This window comes from Dermacentor variabilis, chromosome 11 (genome assembly GCF_050947875.1).
Source record: "Dermacentor variabilis isolate Ectoservices chromosome 11, ASM5094787v1, whole genome shotgun sequence".
Classification (NCBI taxonomy): Eukaryota; Metazoa; Arthropoda; class Arachnida; order Ixodida; family Ixodidae; genus Dermacentor; species Dermacentor variabilis.
The window spans coordinates 79985134-80006821 of NC_134578.1; the positions used below are offsets into that span (position 1 = coordinate 79985134).

A 21688-nucleotide genomic window follows, 5' to 3' on the forward strand; every position below is an offset into this window, starting at 1 on the left:
ACCACTGTTCAAGAGATGCTAAAACTAGGAATGAGTATTACAATGGGATGCACAATTGCTGACCAGCTCTAGCGGCAGGTTAATGTAAACCGCCAATGTAAATACGTTGTATTAGTGTTTGCCCGTTCCTGTGTTTGTATTTAAACGCAAATGACTCGAAAGCATATCACCTACTGATTCAGTTTAACTACACAAAGCATAAGTGTTAGGTAAAAGCTTGAATGAACGATATAGTCAACATTTAAATGTGCTTTGACTGCAAACAAGGTGAAAATATTTACTGAAGCAAATCTCAAACGCAGTGGCGTATCGAACATAAACCACGCGCCTACGCTTCATGACAAAGGTCACTTTTGAAAGACTACAGAAGTGAAAGCTACTAGATTTATGTTGTATCCGTGCAACTGCATAGTATACTTGTTTCATCGTCTAGGCGAACCTGCAGTAAAGGCGCCAGTCTTTTTTTTTTAGAAAATTTATTTGCTAATTCCTGTTTCCTATGCTGCATGCTTTGAAGCAATGCTTTTCCATGTGCGCTCTCATACCAAGATCTCACAAGAGAACTTACATTTCTTTGCGTAGAATGACGTTCGCGTATATTGATATTATTTGGCTCCGATAAAGAGGCAGTCATTGCCAGCGAACCCAAATTGTATTGTACAGTTACATGTGTTCAAAGACTAATGCTACCCGCCGTGGTTGCTCAGTGGTTATGGTGTTGGGCTTCTGAGCACGAGGTAGCGGAATCCAATCCCGACCACGGCGGCCGCATTTCGATGGGGGCGAAATGCGGAAACACCCGTGCTACTTAGATTTAGGTGCAAGTTAAAGAACTCCAGGTGGTTGAAATTTCCGGAGTCCTCCACTACGGCGTGCCTCATAATCAGAAAATGGTTTTGGCACGTAAAACCCAGTAATTTTTTATAAAGACTAATGCTAATGCTTAAGAATTCCATGGGTATTGCCCAAAGAAGCGTAGCGAAATGCGGTGCATACAGCTTTTTTTAACTTCACCTTTAGAGTCATTTCTCATTTTTTTTATCGAAACCGACGCTATCTACATGAGTTTGTTACCTACAATCAATGTTTTTCCTTCTCGATCATGTTCCACTCTGTAGGGCGTATTGTTTGTTGCACAAGTACTCGCATTTTCGTTGGTTAGAGGCGTACCTCACGTCTGCGTAATGTGAATAATTATCGGCTGATTATGTTAATGACTGTATGGTAAGGTCTCGCGACGACCGCCGTGAATCCTGTAGTACACATAATAAATAGTAACGTATGCAAGCCTAGTTTTACTTATTTCTTTTTCGAGCTTTTCGTTTCGCCTAATGAAGGCTACCGAACGAAAATAAGGAATGTTCTATCTGTACACTACGAAGAAGCTAACACCACTCGTTACGGGTATTGTTACCAGTACCTTTCAAAAGATAATAGCATAAGTCACATAGCCACTGTTCCTAAAGGCCACATGAAGGTCTCCTTTGGAGAGGCCTTCAATGCAACCACATACAGTGATATTCGTTTAAATGATCTGTACTGAAGGAAACTGGTAATGGTCCGTGAAATTCAAACCTTAAACCGAATGACTGCGATAAGGCATGACACGGTGGGAAATTCCCACTGTCCCCTCCTATGTATTTCTTGGCGCTAGAGAGCGCTCTATCTATTGTTTGCAAATTGATAAGTTTTTCCTCGCAACTGTACGTCTTTGCGACGAGTTCTGCGACAGAGACATCATCAATGGCGTCACGCATCATTAATTGACGCCTCTCTTAGGTAAGCCCAAGATGCACCTCTCGAACACACCGCTGCGAGAGAGTTCTGGCTCGTTGGTTTGGCATTACTAAGAAAAATGTTTCTCTAGAGCAAGTACATTGGGGGAAAAGAAAGTATGCACAAGTAACGAGGGCTAAATTCCAACGGCATTTCTTTCCTGGATAGGTCGATTCCGCAGTAACACGTGACGTACGCGCTTGCACCTCATTCAAAGAAATTCAACCTCGTTATCTCGAAACAACACAGAATTTGCGCTCAAACAATCTGAGACTGAAAGGCAAACACTTCGCAGATATGTGCGTGGTTGGGGAAAACTGAATATAAGAGAAGGAAAACTCCAGCCAAAATTTCCCTAGAGAAGGAGCCGGTCGGCTTCCAGAACATCGGGTTCTCAGAATAAATATTGGTTCGGAGTTTTCCTTCTCTTCAATTCAATCTGACACTGACCTGACACAGGTTATTTTTGTTTCACCCTGACCTATAGGCTGGCTCGTGTTATCTGCCTTGTGGTAACAAAGGTGTGCTCCACTTTCACTCGGTGAAATATGAGCTCGTTATGACACGGATTGTTAGTAAGCTATTTGTGCAACGCACTTGAAAAGTCTTGTAAACACAAGATGGAAATTAGCCTAGAAGAGCATATTATAGGTTGTGTGGTGCCGATTGTCCGATAAACGTTGAAACGCAGTTGAAGAATCAGTGCTTAGGTCAATGCGTTTTCCAATAAAATTCGGCCCAGCCCCACTCAGACAAGCGGAATAGGAATGCAGCAGTTATGCCTTATGTATACATAGTTTCCATCAATCTGAAGCTATGTACTGAGCGATTGAAAGCTAATGTTATTTTACTTGTGCGTTGTAACCGTGGTAAGCTTTATGTTTTCAGTAGCCTTGGTAGTACAAAAATATTGTGTGCCAAAAAGCATAGCGTGCGATTCCTCGGCTGTACTTGTAATGTCGTGTGCAGGATGTCTCTATCGTGTGGGAAGCAGCACATAGCTCAGACGTGCGCCTAATTCAGCGAAGGCTTCAGAGAATGTGCAAATAATGTTAAAAGCGCAAGTGATGGTTGGTTCGTGCACCATTGCAAAAGCTGTTGTTGTAAGCGGTCATTATTGTGTGTATTTTGTTTGAAGTAAGGATCGTTAGAAGAATAAGCGCGAAGTTTAGGAAGCCAATATGATATTGAATTTGGCTCAGATTGTCTGCGAAGCCTTTCTTTGTCTTTGAGTATTAAATAAGAGGTTTACCTTCTTAGAATGGGGACATGCAAACATGAACGTTGTCTGTTGCCGCTGAATTGTATAAATCGTTGTTCTAAGGAATAAAATGCTGTTCTAAAGTTATTGCTCCGTCTTGTGTATTATTTCTTTTTATTTCCATGTACTAGGGCAAAGCAAAATTTTTCTTAATACTGCAAATGCAATAAGATAGCTAAATAATAGCGAAATATATTTGTGCGGCCCTTTAGCATATTCGACTGCTCTGCTGATTGATTTCTGACGAAAGTTCCTCAGTTTTGAAAAGAAAAAAAGACCAACAAACAGGCTGAAATAAAGGTTCCAGTGCGTTATAAAAGCATAGCAGCTTTAGAGCCTGCCTTTCTATCTCAAGAAACCTCTTTTCCAGGAACGCGTCATCTTTCCCATCGCCATTTTGTGCAAGTGGTCAGTCGCATCAAAAGAGCTGCCCGAAATAGAAGCCTGCCGCTGTGGACTCCGAGAGGGCAATGAAGCGCTGCAAAATTTATTACAAAATACAGCGCTCGCGTACAAAAAGACAAAAGAAAACACGAGTTGAAGCAAATGAACAATGTGCCTTTGGCAACTTCCAGAGTCGTGCGCGACGATAGTAAAATGAACAAATGTAAGGGGAAAAGGGGTAAAAAATTAAAATAAAGAGAGAGAGCGCAGACCTGTGAATCTTGCTTTACTTTTTCTTTCCTTTTCTTTGCATTCTACGTAAAGGGGTCTGATCAGCTGTCGTTTGTAGGAGGACAAACGTTTCCACCTACGCCCGCGGCACAGACCGCTATCGCGACGGGGGAGCGTAGCAGTAGCGCCTGACTCACGCCATCTGTTGCCTATTGCAACCACAGGCTTTTACTTACTGCTGACTCGTCGTGCAGCCTCGCGTCTGTTGAGGGGCTTCGCCGACTTTCTACAGTAGTTGGCAGATAATAGACACATTTCTTTACACCGCAGGCATAAAGGTCTTCTGTGCTACGGAGAGAGCGCCACGGACGTCAGAGACAAGCCGCCTGTGATTCTCGTCGCGACGCTTACGTAGAACTTGCCGCGCAAAAGTATTTCTGCGCCAGGAAAGCTTTTGTGAATTTTCAAAAGAAACTGAACTCGTCGCTGAGCTCCCCATGCAAGGCTTCAACAGATCGCCATGTTTTCTCTATTTGCCTTCGATTTACGAAGTAGGCCTTGACGTCTTGATGGTTACGTAAATATGAACGCGCAATGTCGAGGTACCCTGTTTCTTTTGCACAAGGTCGAATCGGGCGGCAAAAATTTGCTTTTCAACTGAATGTACGGGCTAGTGGATCGGTTTTGGGGGGCGTCGGAGGAGGCTTAGCCAGCCCGAGAAAAAGGGACAAGAATTGACCCGCTCGGCCCGTTTAGCATTATGCAGGTGTCTGAGTAAGGCTTGGTCGTCGGGATAGCTGACTAAATACTGTCGCATCTAGCGTATGTGCAATGCCTATTTTACCGCACGCTTGCCGCATCGCTTGTTGTCCCTTTGGAGTGGAGGTTCGAGTAGTTCTTGCTAGTTCAGGGTAGTCGTGAAGGGATGGCGCTCGAAGCCGACAGTATTTCCAATATCAGCGGTAGTGGTGGCTACGAGGCCGGTATGGGCTCGGCCAACGGCTCGGCGAAAGTCGCCAGGCCCTCTCGCCGGAATTGCAGTGTAGGTCGCTGAAATCTCGGAAGCATGGGCACGTGACTTCCGTTAGGAGCGCCCACAACGACCATCGGTGTAGTCTCGGAGGCAGAGGCACGTGATTTCCGTTGTGAGCAGCTGCAACGACCATCGCTGTAATCTCGGAGGCAGAGGCACGTGATTTCCGTTGTGAGCGCTCGCAACGACCATCGCTGTAATCTCGGAGGCAGATGCACGTGATTTCCGTTGTGAGCGCACGCAACGACCATCGCTGTAATCTCGGAGGCAGAGGCACGTGATTTCCGTTGTGAGCGCTCGCAACGACCAGCGCTCGCAACCGACAGTGTCAGGGCGGAGAAAAGAGCAGAATGGTGCGAACCAGGTTCTCGGCTTACGCGGCAGACGGCTCCGTGTCGCAGAAAATCCGGCGTCGGCGTCCCACGTCGTCGTCCGTCCTCCGACTTCGGATGTTGTCTCGGTAAAAATATTTCCGAACCACCCATACCCAGGTTCTCCATGTGGAACAAGGAGGTTACTGAACTGATTGTATTTCTCAAGCTAAAACATGTATGAAATCATAAAGTACGACTTACACGCAACGCAAACACACCATAACGTCGGATTGTAATTTTAATATACGAGAAAACATAATTCTGTTACACCAAAACTAAAAAAAACCTTTTTCCACCGTTTCTACCATACATAGACCAGCCACGGCGTCCACCACTTGCACGTGCCGCCGCACGAATATCTCGGAGTCGATGGAGCGGCGCGCCAGTTTCCTTAAAACACCCCCAGATGGCGCTCGCCTCCGCCCCATCTTGGCCGCGTTTCTGCCATGAAGCCCACCTTCGTGCATAGCATTCGCTGTGGGCGTTTCGCGGTAACCATTACGGTTGCATACGCTGCAGTTTTCGGGAAGTGTGAGAAGCAGTCAGGGATGTTTGAATGCTGTCGCGTTCCACTCTTAGAGGCGAAGCTTAAGCATCCTCCAAATTTTTTGGTTTATGTAAACGAAAGATGTAGTTCAATACATGTTTCTGATATATATATATATATATATATATATATATATATATATATATATATTATATATATATATATATATATATATTATATATATATATATATATATATATATATATATATATATATATATATATATATATATATATATTGAAAATATGATGATATGGCTAGAACATCTTATTTTTGGTCCAAATTCACGTACTTCTATCCGCAGCATCATTTGTTTACCGTACTGTTTCCTTTGTTCTACAAAAATTATTTTTTAGTCAACGTAATTTCCTTATTTCCAAATGAATAATATAGGGGCAAGGTAGAAAAATGGGGCTTCATATGGTATTTCTGAGGTTGACTGTACATACCTATTACTTTCTCAACTTTAATTCCGAAATCATCAGTTTTGCTCACCATTAGGTTCGCTGCTAAGTGAAAAAGTTCGAGCATGGTTTCATTTCGTGTGTTTTTATGTGTGAATTCAAGGAACGTTCAGATGCGACTGTTAATACTGCTGGCACATTTTGCAACTGTGGAGGTAATAAATACAAAACGATAAACGAAACTATTATAAATAAATGTAACTTGTATTCAAGTCATGCCCTTCTGTGCAACGGCGCTACTACTTGCCAAAAGACAATGACCACCTCGCCTTCCTGCGATGAAGTCGTTGTCCCCCTTCTTATGTTTCTTTCGGCGAAGCAAAGACGCTTACTGCGAAAATGTGCAGTGATTTTTCATTGCACTGTCGTGTAGCTGTGTTTCGCTTGTTTATCGCAAGAAGCAAAAAAACCTCAGTGACCTCTCGATTAAACTAACACACAGCAAGGGCATGAGGGGTAGCTGGCACATTGTATGTCGATTCCAACCAACTTACTAGGCATATTTCGGTAACACTTATGAAGTCCGCGTTTGTCAAGCTCTCCAATTTACATATAATTAAAACCGCCGCACAATCGTGATATTTTCTTCTTGAATGAGATAATAAGCAGTTTTAACAATCATTCTGAGCGTGATGTATGCATAGGCCGTGAAACAGATGTCGCAATCGCGATGACTAATTAAAATGCTGACTACAGCTGGGGATCAACGACTGCTCTTTGCCTATGGGTCCTTACACCGCCCTTTAGATTTCACGTGAACCCCGAAGAAATGCTTATTTTACCGTAGCAAGTGCCACAACTGTAATTTGTAATTTTGTGAGAACTACGATGTAATCGTTGCTTTATATATATATATATATATATATATATATATATATATATATATATATATATATATATAATGCAATATCGACTAAGTAACAAGAATTCACTAATTAACATTCTAGCTAATTATCTTATCTTTCCTTATCTTATCTATCTTATCTTTTTTATTTTTTATATTGCAATTTACAAATTCTTGCCGTGGACTTCGCAAGGCGGATCCACTTGGAACGAATTCTCAGGACGACGCCAGTTTCGAGATATAAATTCTCGAACTTTGCGGAGAAATGCATTGGTGTTCGAGTTACTTGTGTGCTTCAGTGCATGCAACGACGTTTTGTTAACAAATTAACTGGAACGCCAATGCATTTCTCCGCAAAGATGGGGAATTTATATCTCGAAACTGGTGTCATCTTGAAAATTCGTTCCATGTGGATCTGCCTTGCGAATTCTACGGCTAGAATTTGTAAATTGCATGATTGCAATTGTAAATTGCATTGCGTGCCATGATGTATTTAGCTAAAAATTTAATTGGTGATTTTTTTATTAGTTAGCCTATCTTACACCTCAATTTTTTGTGCAAGTGTTGTCCGCCGCCTCGAGTAGACCAGCTCACGAAATAGAATTGTGATATCTGCCACAGGCAACTTTTAAAGATTTTTGCAATTCTTCGCTGAAACACCCTGTATATTTAGTTTTCGTGTTCAGCGACGAACATGCGGCTCAACTTGAGCCCGCCCCTTTTGTAACAGGGCTTTTGGTTTGGCGGAGGCAGCGCGGCCAGCGGCGACCAAACAAAGACAAAGAAAAGTCGGCGAAAGAGCTAGTGAAAGCCGTAGGGCTTAAGAATACCCGTGACGCACATTCCCCGTAGGAACAAATGATCGAAGTTTTGAGAAGGAAAGTCAGAATCTCGTTGGTGTGCTGGCGTATATGTCGATATAGGTCAAATTATTTATGCCGTGCATCTACGCATGCGGCCTGTGGTAGTCAAGTGCGTGTGCCTCGGAGCTCACCGTTGACGTGCGCGGTTTCACAAGAGCAGAAATCAGCCAATTCCTTCAGGGCCGCGTTTGCAGCTTCTTCAGCTCGTCGATCACTAGCAACGCCAGTACGCTTAGAAGTTGAGCTCTTTTTTGTTTACTGTTGTTTTATCCGGTGCGTGTGAAACTATAAACCGCTTCATACACAACAGCTGACGTTAGGAAGGCTGGAGAGACATTTCTCCGAGCTGGCATTCTAGACCACAAAATAGTGCGCCACAAAGGAAAGAAAGAAATCCGAGGACACCTAAGCACTTCTGATGAGTTCTGAATGCGAAAGCATTAATGTCCAATTGAACGCCGCTGAGCAATCCGTCGAGTTTTGCGGTGCGAGTAATGTACCATAGCGGTACGTATGGCCCGAGCCAGTAAGCCGCGGCAGCCAGCAGGGCGAACGCCCGTTATGCCGACGAGAGAGCGAGGAAAGAGCAGTGGCCACTAAGGCTGGCAGGCGTGCGCAGAAGCTACGCACAGTGGGGGCGAGAAAGAGAGACGGAGAGATACCGACCACGCGCCTTCTTCCGACAGCGAAAGCAAGGGTGACGTAGCTTCGCGGCGATGCCCTCTTCTCACGTACTAAATGAAATATACTACGTTGTATACGCGAAGCCAAAGATCCACAAACAAAAAGTGATTTTACGGAACCGCATGTTAAAAAGCTGTAGTTGTAAAATGTGAACTATTGCTTCCGTAGAAGTTGTCGCTTTCAAAAAGGACTGCGAAGTCTGCTGAAGGAGTAGCCGATGGCCGCACCAGTTGTGAAGAGAAAGAGAGAGGGAGTAGGAAAGGCATGAAAGTTAACCGGAAGAGATTAGGGTTTGCTACCCTGCACTGAAGGAAAGGTAAGGGGAAATGAAACACGGAAGGACTGGACGAAAGATAAGGTAAAGGCACGGAAAAGAAACAGAGGAGGTGTTGAACGTCCGTGAGAGCTACAGTTTCTCCAAGAGGCCACGCGAAATAAAAACAAAAATTGGCAGTGGCTTAGCTCGGCTATGCCAGGATATACGTAGCGAAAGCTAAGGCATAGCAAGGTTAGCCTTGGTTAAGCTTGATTGCAAGTCCAGGTTGGTCTGGTTGTCTAGCTACGTTGCGGCGTTTAGCCAGTCGTTCGGCGCGCTGTTCGTCTGTTTCCTGGGCGATTCGTTTCCTCTTCATCTCGTTCCGATGTCGATTCCAGGCATCCTCCTCCTTATCAGAATTGCCGCCGCCCACACTGCCGCCTCAACTATGGTTGCGGCGCACGCGAGCTCTCCTTTTCAATCCCCCGTCATGTTATCAGGCATGCGACGCAGCTGGCGGAGCAAGCGGAGGCGAGTGCAACGACGAGGAACGCGGTGTGACGTCATACCAAACGGCAGCGGCGGAAAAGCGCGGCGCTGCGCAGCGGCGGAACACCTGTGGCTCGGCGCTACTAGTGGTGCATGCGCAGTAGTGACTAGGGAGCGAGAGAGAGAGAAAGATTCGCGGCGAGGTGCGCGTTGTGACGTCATGTGCCTCCTCGGAGCACCGCCACGGCGAAATCGCAAGTTAGCGGCCAGTACAGCTTTCGCTTTAAAAATTTCAAGAGTGCCTAGACCGACTTGTGGTTTCACGACTACATGTGGGCCGGCGTTCCACGGCTGTCTGCTTGGAATGCGGCCGTTCTTCAAGACGCGCCAGCTTGGTTGCGAGGGGTTGCCTGTGTTCACTATACCGCGAACAACGGCAAAGAACGTGTTCAATAGTTTCCTCGCGGCCGACACTCGCTTTGAAGCTTCCGTAGCGCTGTTTACCAAGAATTAAACGGAGTATGGCACCGAATTCCTGCTCTGTGTGAGGTACTTTTAATCACGTCGACAATTTTTTGGTTTCTGCTACGTGCCGGAATATTTGCGGAAAGAATGAATGCCATTGAAGAAGCTGCTGTCATAGGAGCGCACGTGTCGGGAGACCTGTCGCTCTCAGGATCGTCTGACGGGTTGTCAGAATTCGTTATGGACTCGTCACTTGCGCCATGCCGGAGCATTCCGGTGTATGGGATATTTTCAAGCAGCCTACATATTGCGTCCCCGTATCCTAGCGGCGCATATCATAGTCATTCGTCGCTGAAACTTTTTTTACGGGAGGATGTCGCAATCGAAATGTCCCTCACGCACCGTGCAACCACTGCGCATTGTGAAAGAAATTCCTAGCGCCAGCTGTACCATTTTGTAATATCAACGATCGTCATAGAAGAAGAGCTATGTACGGTTTCAGTTGGCGCTGCGAGGAGAGTAGAGTGCTGTATCGTCCCCTGCAAGTATTCATGCTTCTGTCTATATATATATATATATATATATATATATATATATATATATATATAATGTTGTGGGAATTTATAAGCTATTCTTTGTCATCTGTACATGATCATCATCATGTGGGGTTCTTATGGGGTCCTTCTTCATCATCGCTTGTGGGGCTGGCTCTCGAGTGTGCTCCGTGCTGTGGGCGTGGTCGGTTCGCCCAATCGTTGACGCGGAATAAACGTCGTGATAACTGCTGCGGCACTATATATATATATAATTTCTAGTAAACGGATTTAGCCAAGAGTCGCTTACGCACTGCTCAGCTGACATTCTGCGCGCTCTACAACATCTGCAAAGGGCGTATATTGGGCTGACCTTGCCCTGGCGCTATCGTATTATCATTTAGAGGGCGTAGATTTTGCATTCTTCATGAGGGTCTCTTTCCAGACGCGAGAGATGTGCTATCAACTCGGCTGCGAAACGACAAAGATGGCGAGTGGACGCACCGCCACGCTCCGTTCGATCTGATTTATAGCGGAGCGAAATAAAATCGTTGTAGTACGTTCGGCTGCCGGCATCTGGGCTTTGCGCACGCGCCGTAGTTCTCTGGCTAAGAGGTAGTGAGCTCATTGCTGGTATAACGAGCTTTTAGGAAGACTTATTTACTGAACGTTTTCGGCTGGTGGACCAGCCTTCGTCAGACCAGCGTGGTTGCTTAGTGGCTTTGGTGTTTCCCTGCTATAAGCACGAGGTCGCGGGATCAAGTCCCGGCCACGGCGGCCGCATTTCCTTCGGGGCTAAATGCGAAAACACCCGTGGTGCACCGAAATTTAGGTGCACGTTAAAGAACCCCTTGTGGTCAAAATGAATCCTGGTTTTCACGCGGGAGCAGCACATCGTGACGTTTTCACAGTGCTACACGATTTCTATTTGGTGTGCTGTTGAGGCAAATGGGGCAGTGCTACTAGAAGCATTGCTATAACAAACATCCACCTGCCCTTTGGCTCAGTCGTCATAGCTTTGTGCAGATAAGAACGAGGCCACCGGTTCGTATCCGATTCGTGGTGTACACTCTGTTTGTCCAGGGGCTGAATGAAAAAATGAACGTGAACAGAGTTTTGAAATTAGAGTCAAATGGTACTGTTCCGGAATGGCCCCTCACCCCCCTCCCGCCGACATTGCCATTGATTTCGAAGGTTCATTTGTACCAATGAATCATGGCATAGAGTAAGAGTTGATCCCCATTGCATGATATAGTTTGTGGTTTTGAAAAGAGAAACTTTCCTGGAAAATCGGTATCAGTTTCAATGTTGAAGCTGGGGTCAAGCGCGTCTTCTTATATTAAAAAGTGACGTTAAAACGTTCTTTATTCGTCTTGGTTTTCGGAGGCTGTCGAATACGTCTGAGCTGTTGGCAGTGCCAAACTCGAGCATAGACATGATCTCGAACCAGAACATACTTAGTGTTCAAATTGTTTTGCTTGTTGACTTGCATGAAGCGGAACATTTTCCTCGTGAGTAGTTGTCTTTTTACTGCGTTCCGCGGCTGCCGTGAAACTCAAGCGACTAGAGGCCCCTAGTAACAAGTAAGTCATATTGTCCAAGAATGCCCCGGATACGACCAACAAAGCGTTTCTCATTCTCTTTCTCGGCGTAGAAAGAGACAAAACTTCGGCAGCCTGAATTAATGGCTGTTGTTTGGGGCAGTATGTTATGTGGTTTCTTTATATAGAGTCAGAAATGAAAAAAGACACGCAAGAAGAAAATAACCACGTTTCTCGTGAAAGGGGAAGATATAAGTGAACCGTAGAAGAAGGTATGGAGGCTACTTGCGCAGCGTAAGCAGGGTGGGTGTTCGCGCCTGTGCGATGACATTATTCGGCCGAAATCTTCCCCACACTGTAAATGGCAGCGGAAATAGAGAACCAAAGAAAGAAAATAAAGGAACCTTCCTGGCTTTAAAAGAATGCCTCGATATCCGGGATTGCCCTGCCGTTGAACGGCGTGGAAGTAAGCGATCGCAATCATTTTGGACGGGCTTACTCAGTTCAAAACAAGTGCCGGGTTTCAAAATCTATTGTTGCTTCGGCGAGCTGGGACATTTCAGCAAAAATATATTTTTTTATTACCAGCGCTAGTACCTTTCTTCTTTTTCAAAAAAAATATTTATGTCTAAAACATGGAATCTCCCAATTTCTTTCAACGATTCTCTCTGAACAGAACGCCCACGTTGGAAAGAAGTTCATCGACAAACGCTTTAAGTATGTGCGCCTTCTCGCGTGTCGCGACTGGGTTCAAGGGAAATCCTTTGTCATCCTTTATGATCTATCTCCTCGGTTTTAAACGCCAGCATCTGAGAATGCAGAACCTACACGAAAAGAAGATGAGTGAGGCGACTTTCCGAATTCCCGATAATTTGGACGGCTTCGCGGCATCGCCACGTACCCCATAGAGTCAACGTATCAGAACGTGTGAAACTTCGGACGCAAGAACTGGTCTCCGTCCGATTTTCCGGACGTTTTTCCGTGACCGCAGGTCCGAAACGGCAATAATCGAAGGCACCACCGCTGCCGTTTTGATTACTTCGCCACCTCGAACCAGATCTCGCACGCAGATCCGCTGGCAGCCGTTGCCACCACTGCGGCAACGCTAGGCCTAGCTGCTTCGGCGTTCGCTATGAAGCTTCTTGCCGTTGGGTGCCGAGGTTTTTATTCAAAGAATTAGCTGCTGTCAGCAATGGCACGGGCTCCGCCTTTGTGGTCCTCGCGATTGTCTGAGAAACTTAGTTAGAAAACATGGTGCGTTGCATAATGCCGGTTCCCGAAAGTCAGCTTCGCCTCTGTACAGATATGTTACACGATGAAGCATACGCAAAAGTAATACAGTGAAGCATAACAAGCGTGGCAAGGGGCTATTGCCACGGAACACAGTATGTATTCCTTGATTATGCACCCGTGCACCCGGTATTTCCTGTCACAGTACGAGCGCCGATATGCCTAATATGTGTACCGACAGGTCTTCAGAGCGTTTTCGAACGTGCCTGTGGCGGTTTGAGCCCCTAAGGGCAATAAATGACACGCGTTTTTTTTTTCCTAGTCGCCGATTTCTCGAACGTTTTCGCGACCCCTGGGGAGTTCTAAAAATCGGTCGTGGACTGCAACTGACAAAGATGCTTCAAATGGTCCTTGGGCCGAACGAGTGGCAGAAGGAGGACAAGAACAGAAATGATGTACGCATTGAGGAATTAACGGGAAAGGAAGCTTGCTGCCGCCGTTTTGAAGGAGCTTGAGCTCAAAAAACAAAGTTTTGGCTGATGCGCCGAGATGCAGGTGTCCCTCATCCAAACCAAAATAAAATCTTTAAAGCAGTCAAACACAACACTCAGGCGTCGTGTGCGGGCTGAGAGTATGTCTGGACAGTTGAGGTTGACTTACGAGCGGTTGAGAGAGAATCCCATTGTGACAGAGTTCGGGCCTCATACCACTGAGCTTGCTATCAGCTGATAGAAATAGCTCATATTCGAATACATTTGCTTCTATGTGCATCTCCTTTTTATTCGTATTTGTGTATGTCCGACTTCATTTGCAATTTTTTTCGAAGACACTTTATTTGCTGTGCATTTTACTAACCCCTGCCTTCTATTCTCTTTTTGAATAACATAAACACTACTCCTTTGTATTGAAACTGCAGATTAAGTCGCTTCTTTATTTTTTTCATGTGCTTACTAGAGAGTGACAACATCAGGCGATATGGTTTCAGCCCGTCTTGACATAAAACATAGTTCTGCATCACTCAGGGAAATGTGCAAAGGCACTCGGGGAAAACCTGGAGAACTCAGGTAATTTGGAAATGTCAACTTGCTAGACACCCTGATATAACAAAAAAAAATGCGAATGCAAATAGACGGAATGACAACTTGAACTGTTGGAAATCGAATCCGCACTTACCCCGTGGTGCGTCGGCTGCGTTGCCAATTAGGCTACCGCGGCGGCCATCCTCGCGGCCACTTTCTTGGGCATTTGCATATTCACGTACGAAAAACATATGTTGGAGTGTTAGCCAGCGCCCTCTTCAAACTTATCTGTCCCACGTTTTCTCTGGTGTCGTGGTCAGCTTTCTTCTTGCGACGCCGCGTCGTTCACATATATGAGCAATATTTCCTCCATTAGCTCTGCACGAAACCGTTGCTTAATCGGGAAGAAAATTCTCCTGCTACTAGATAAATAACGAGAAGAATTAACGATTGAGAAAGCTGCCGGGTATATGGAAATCTCTTCAATTTTGTAGTTATCACATTTGTTTTCTTTCTCTTACTTTGCGTGTCTGTTTCACAGGCATTTCTCACGTGCGAGGTGAAGTTGCTCTGCTGCCGCACGGGATGCGCTCAACGCAGGCGTTTTAATGTAACAGACCGCACGCGTGCGCAACTGGGACGTCATAAGTATTAGCAGAAAATATTGCGTGTACATGTATTTTAGAGACCATTCGAAAACGCGGCTATGTGATCAGCTGTGCCAACCCACGGGCAATGAAACAAGGCCAGTGATTGTAAAATTAGGCTCTCCGAATACGATAAGAGAAGGACAAATTTGTTTATTTGAGATTGGCATATCTGGGAATTTGTTACAGAGTGGAGATCAGTTCATTAAAACTTTTTTCTGGGCGAGTTGATGCATACTTGACATAAAAATTGTAACAGCGCAAACACATGCAACCGCAAAGTAACCAGGACGAGGCACAAGCGCTGACTGTCAATAAAATTTATAAAATTTTGTTGACAGCAATTCAGTTGACAACAATAAAATTTATTTTATTGTCGTCCTGGTTACTTTGTGGTTGCATCTGTTTGCGCTGTTAGAATTTTTATGTCAAGTGGAGATCAGGTCCCGAAATAAATAACACAGCCCTGGGCACAAAATGCGGCATGCAGTTTTCAGTGGGGAATACTCGTCCACATACGCGCAATATCTCGTTAGCAGACAACACTGGTGCAGTGCTAACCGCAGGAACACAAGAAGTGGGTCGATGCGGTCTGTCCGACGCCCGCAGCCACAGTCCACGCACGTCGCAAGACCCAGATCGCCCGCATAATCCCCAGGGACCTTTGTCTATTCAAATGAGAAGCAGATTGGCTCCCCGTGACGAAACAGAAAAAAAGAAATGTGCGCACGTTGCGAGTACAGAGATTCGCCTCCCCTGCCATCGCCAACAAGGAGGGTTTCAGCGCCGTGGCGGGTGTGGGTGGGCTCGAAGATTGGATCTTACGTAACGAATAAGTTTCGTCGCCTTAGTGCGACGAAAACCACCGCTTGTTGCTTTATGCAACGGCGCGCCGAATCCCCCGTCCCCTGCTCGCCTCTTCTCTACACACCGACACCGTTCTCAGGTTCCCGAGCTTATCTCGGTTCTAACCCTGGAGATGCCGTTGTTATGGAAACGAGCAGGCTTGCTGCTAGGCTGGGGAAGGCCTGTCTTTGAGCCCAGTGGGGACAGGTACGGTCGTTTGGACTGTGCATCTTTTTTTCTTTTTTTTTGCCGACTGTGACCTTTTTGAGCCGGAGCTTCGCAGTCTGGGGCGGAGGGATTCACTTGAAAAATTCGAAGCTAGTCATGCACAAGATGCTTTCGGGGTGCAGCAAAGTTTTTATTACTATGGCTTGCGTATTTTGATATGCACTGAATGCGATAATAAACGAGGTTCACGCATATGAGCCTGCCTAACTTTGAAAACGCAGCTGGTTGGTTTCGGTCGCGCTTTTGCTTTTCAACCGACAACTACACTTAAACATATCTGTAGTTGAACGTCATCCCATGGTATAACACCTTTTTGTTTGTTCTTTTTATTGCATCTAGACTTGGTCTGGGTAAGAGGAAATACATGTTTAATTTTTATTAGCGGCAGAACACTATGTGATATAATAGTTTGTGACAGTACATAAGCTGTCGACCTGCAACACTATAACCGTCACATCGTTCTGCACAATTATCTTTCGTTTAGGCACCTTTAAGCAAAGCAGTCAGGCACAACGAATCATAATAAGTCGCTCTGGTCGACTTGTTCAGTTAGAAGTGGCCTAAAAGCCAAAGGTTATCGCAAATATTACAGCTTCTCCTTCGCTGCCTAGCACGTGTAATAGATAGGGAAGCCGAAAATGCAGTCACCGTAAATGCGGCCACATTTGGAGGTCTCGAGCCACTTGCTGCATTAGTAATGTTTCGTTTTTTTGTGATATGTTTGAGTTGTTCTAACTGTCAAGTCTTTATGTCGTTGTGTGCACAGTAAGTGCAAAATGTTCGCATTTTTATGCACAAAATATGTGTAAAAACAGAAGTGCACATGTGTGTATCATCTCCCGTTTCCGAGTCAACAGGTATTCGTTGCTGTATTCTCGCGCGATATTTTTATTTTTTTTGTTGCCATTGAATATAGCCCACCGTTTCCTGTGCAGTAAAGTCTACACATGCGCGCTTAGCAACTTTGGGCAACAGACTACTTTAGCCTGAATAAAAGTTCGTCGTAGAGAGACGAGGGAGGGAAAAGGCAGGCTGGTTAAGGAGAACAGGACATTCCGGTTCGCCACCCTACAGTGGGAGACGGGACAAGTAGAAAGAAAAAAGAAAGTAGAGAAATGCAGAGAACAAGGGTACACGATCACAGCCGGTCAAAATCGATGTACACTGCCTCAACGCTGGATCACGTGGAGTACAACGAAAGCGAATTAAGGCTTCAGCCCCTTGTGTTGTTCTGTTGGTCATAAAGCCTTTACGCGTGTTTTGGTGGCCCTCTGCTCCGAAGACCTATGAGATAAGTATTCCGAAATAATTTGCTCTGCTAATGGCTTACGATCAAAGCAAGCTAGCACGGTTGCGAGGGATCCGCGCCTGTTTCGTGTTTGCATGTTAGTGTCCTTGTGTGGACCACGTACCTCAGCAGCGCACCCAGGCACCGTACAGCCATTTGGTACCAACTGGCTTTTGTCGAGACACTTCTCAACGTCTCCGCACAATGTAGCCAAGGAAGTCGAACGGAATGCGTGTGGTATCCTGGCCACCCCAGTCATCACACCTAGCGTTTTCGTCCATTTCGAGGCGAAAGTAAAGGCTTCCTTACGTATATGCGTATGTATATATGCATATAGCCACGCTCATGTCGTTTCTAGGCTTGTCTTGTTAAACATTAAATATGTATGGGTATGCTTCAAAAGAAAACTGTGGCTTAAAGCCTTGTTCTTTGCAAGTGCTAATTTGGACCGTTCCGAAACCTTTACAGCGCAAGTTAAGCTTTGCGCCTTCCACACGGCAACTTAATCGGACCAAACGATGTACGTACCCTCTATGTAGAGTTTCTGCGGAGCCCCCGGGATGAACCAAGTAGAAGCTAACTGCTAACTGTGTTTCTTTTACGAGATAAAGTGGTTTGTCGTTAACCAATCGTCACATGTTTATTTCGCGTAATGTGAACGCGTTGGAAATGCCTCGACATGTTATTGTACACGTCTGAGGAAAAAAACAAAAGCAGGTAACTTCGTTTTTCACACGACTCGAGCAAGGCTGAAGCCCGGCAATACAATTTACTACAGTTGAATTCTAACTGGCTGCAGCCACCCGCTCGTAGGGTGGGAGCGCTTGTTATCCTTGGGATGCTAGCGCAGATTTCTTCTCAGTTAAATTCCAACAGCGCGCGCGTCACCAACGTGGCGTGTACATAATATGGGCTGTCTCAGATACAGGGCAGTGTGATCAGGGGCATGTGAACGAAACGCAGATGAAAGAAAATTGACATTTGAACAGTAACTGGTCTACTGTGCGCGTGCCAAAGGACGTGTGTTATGGAAACTATCTTCGCTTGCAAGCGACAACTCTATAAGATGTCTTCTCGAGTAACGAATGGTTAGCCACATTGGCGTATGTGTTTTTTTTTCAGTCAGCGTTTTCTCAAATGCTCTGGGTGGGCACCACAGCGGAAAATAAATGCTTATGCAACTTCAATTATAATGTTGATGCCTTTTCTTGCCGGTTCCCTTGTGTAAAAATGTATTATTTTCAGCCGCTAGTTGTTGAACAAGTGTCCGCTATTTCCCCCTAGAATGCTGGCGATCCTCCTCTGAAAGCAAGGTGTTCTGGTTGCTTATTGCTTGCGGTTGCGGGTAATCGATTAATTGTTGCTTGTAACTCAGATGTAGGAATACTAGGGCGAAGAGAAACGCGAGTGAGCGTAATAATAAGTGGCCGCAGGTGTGAGTTGAATACACATTTTACGAACTGCTCATTGGGTGTTTTCCATAATAAGCTACCGAGGCACTGTCTTCTCGTTCACTTTCCTGGGTATTTGTGCATGTATCCAAGATTCACCTTTGGAGTATTAGCCATCGGTGCTCATGGCTCAGGCGGTGGATACCCAGCATCCTTAATTGCAATACAGGCGTCATGTAGTTTGGGAGCTGAGGAGAACGCAACCGACCAATAAGCTCTCGTATGATACCTCACTGCTCTATAGGGCCGCTGTAATACGCCAGAGTACATATTTTTCTTGTACCGATCGAGAGAAAGATATGGCTGTGCCCTTGAGACCCCCATAGTCAGACATTTACTATAACTGCAAGCTGTAGCATTATGTGCACTAACGCGTCGCATGAAGTTTCACAGTCTGGACTGAGGGCGTGGCTTGCATGACCGGCTATATTCACAGATGTTTCTTGCTGCTGCAGTCTCGAACAAGCAAACACAATCGCGTTGCGTATCGTGTTCTTACTCCAAGGGTCGTTCATCAGCAGACATGAAGGCTGGATGACCGCTGATGGAGGCGTTTATTGTGGCAATGTGGTTGCAGCCCTGATTTGTGTTGGTAAGGAAGGAACCAGAGTGGATCTTCGTCCTGCAGCATCGTAGGGAAACACTCCTGCAGTGTGGTGTGTGGTGAAATGTACGGTTGTTGCTCGTGCAATCTGACGCGAACATCCTAGCCGATTATTAAGTGCGTAGAAGAGCGTACGTTAGATCGCAAAAAAGAACAACACGAATGCTTTGCTCAAAGATAGAACAAGGCTGCACTCGTCCCGTATTTGCGTGTTTTGGGCAATTATGACGTAAACTCAGCCCAAATATTGTGATGTATGAGCACTGTGCTGAGTGGCGTGCCATCTTTCTACATGACATCCCGTTGTCTTCGTGTTTCTGTTTAGTAATGTTGTCTTTAATGTAGAAAGCAAGCCCTGTGTGCTTGTGTACGTACAACTGGAAACCGTATTCTCACGTGTACCTTCTATGAAGGGGAGCAAGACGATGGACCAAACTTAGCCTTTTTACCCTTTCGCCATTCCGGCTTCCCGACTTCAGATTACGTTGCTAAGGAAATATTTTGCTACATTTCAGAGTCTGCATGTGTAGAGTCGACATTTCTTGCATGTATTTTCTTGTTTCTCAAATACGTTAAATGTGTGCATTAGTTGTATTTTCGACGCAAATTTTTGGTATCGATACCGTATCTGGGACTCATGCTCACCCTACCGAAATCTGAAAACCGGGATTGTAGTATTCCTAATGTAATTAATTAATTAATTTAATTATTAATTAATAATTACCTAAATATTTACAAAACAGGCTAGTTGCTTGTGTATAAAAGTTTTAAGTGTGCTTTGATCTGCCTCTTCAATGTCCGCATCAGGAGAAAACGGCTCATCACCCTCAAAAGATGTTTCATTGGAAGTTCAGATGATCCGAACCAATTTCTTGTGGGCCCTGGCTGTATCCAGTCAACGAACATAAATTATGATTTTCTTTCGCGTCCATCGCGGCAGCCACATATGGTGCGTGCGCGATAATCAATTCTGTGGTCCGACGGGACAAACGCATTTCGCGCTGCGCTTCCCAGTTGTCCAGCGTTACAGCGGGAGTCGCGCCAGAATCTGATGAAGACAAAGCGAGGCCCCATGAAGCACTATGTGCGTGTGTGTGTGTGATCTTCGTTTACTAGGCTGATAACTCCCTGTCTAGCCACACTGCTTCCTTTAGTAGATCGAGAAAGTGATCGAGAAAGCGAAAGAGATCAGGGAAAGTGACAGCCGAAAATTGTATAACCGAGCCTTTGTTACACAACGCAACCGGCTCGTCTAGTTGCGTAACGAATGACGTTATGAGAGCCCCACAAGCTAGCTTTGATGCCTTAGAGCGTGTAAGCCAACGTGCCACTGACGTAACCAGGGCAAATGGATTTTTCGAAGAACGGACCTCCACCGTCTTGGCAGCATCGTGTTGCAGTTATCATACATTGAAGCCGACACCCTCGTGCTCCCGTAAGATGTTGGTGCCCCAAAAAGATCAATAGCGGGGACAGGCAAAGGCAGGGATTTGCGTGTACACCAAGAGAATCTGAAAAGAACTGCATTCGCTCCCCAGGACTCCGTTTTGTGTGTGTGTGTGTGTTTTGCTGAAAAGATAAGCCGCCTACGCGTAGAGAACATTCATGTATTACTTGCGAATGTTGAATGTTGACTCGAAACTGAATAAAACAACGGTAGTTTCTAGTCTGCTTCGTCTGTTCTGCTGCCATGGCAACTACGTCCCTCGCTTAAGCGTTCCCATGATTCGCTGGCACTAACGGATGCATGCAGAAAAGAACATCGTGGCTGGAATACGTACTCGGTGTGTCCTTGTGCCAGCGCAGTTTGCTTGTCGCTTTGTGCCTATGTATTCAACGATGCTGTGACAATGCCCGCAACGACGTAACTTGCGTGTCTCAGAACAAGACCGGGTGGTTTTGCCAAGTTTGCGCGTCGTCACCGAGTTTCGTCCATCAGGCGACGCTGACGGTACGTACCGATTATGCGCGATATACACTAATGTAGGGCATATACCGTTCTTTACAGGCGGCAAGTTGACCTTATTCCCAGGCGTCATTTTGTTGCGATAGAAATTATAAGGGCACCCCCAGCGAACCTCCGCCGTCGTCTTCCCGGTCGCTGTGATGTTCCATATAAACCTCAAGTGCGATAAGATCCAATCGGGGTAGGGGCGCCGAATGCTGTAAGTTTGAGTCAAAGTGTTCGAGAGTAAGCCGAGAACGATGGTGGCTTGGTGCGCGACCTCCTCCCTTTGGGCCAGTATAGCGCGGTAAAAACGGGGAGGGGGGATGTCAACGCGCTAAGCCTATCTCGGGCCGTTGGTGGGCGTGGCTCATTCGAGCGCGGCCGCCAGCGCCCTATGATGACGGTATACCTACTGCGGGTATACAGTGATTAGGCTACCCGAAAAGACTGGTCGCTCCGTGTGGGCTGTGTTTTCGCCCATCTAATGTTGAAGCTTGGGTAATTTGAAGTTTCAGAGACGCGCTGAAGCCAGCGGTAGCACGAAGTTTGCGCTCGCCGCTGCTGACGCTCTTGATGACGCCAGCGTTGTAGTAGCGAGTGTCAGCGCTCATCGAGTCGAATCTGTTGATGTTCGCCTTCGCGCTCGTGACGTCATGTGTGTGATTATAATTAGTAGGCGAAC

General features: G+C 45.8%; 1 protein-coding gene across 5 annotated transcripts in view; it reads left to right on the top strand.

Moving 5' to 3' along the window:
• LOC142563698 (synaptotagmin-1-like) overlaps window positions 1-21688 on the top strand; it is a 244283-nt gene that overhangs the window by 150578 nt on the left and 72017 nt on the right. The gene's annotated exons all lie outside the window — the stretch shown is intronic.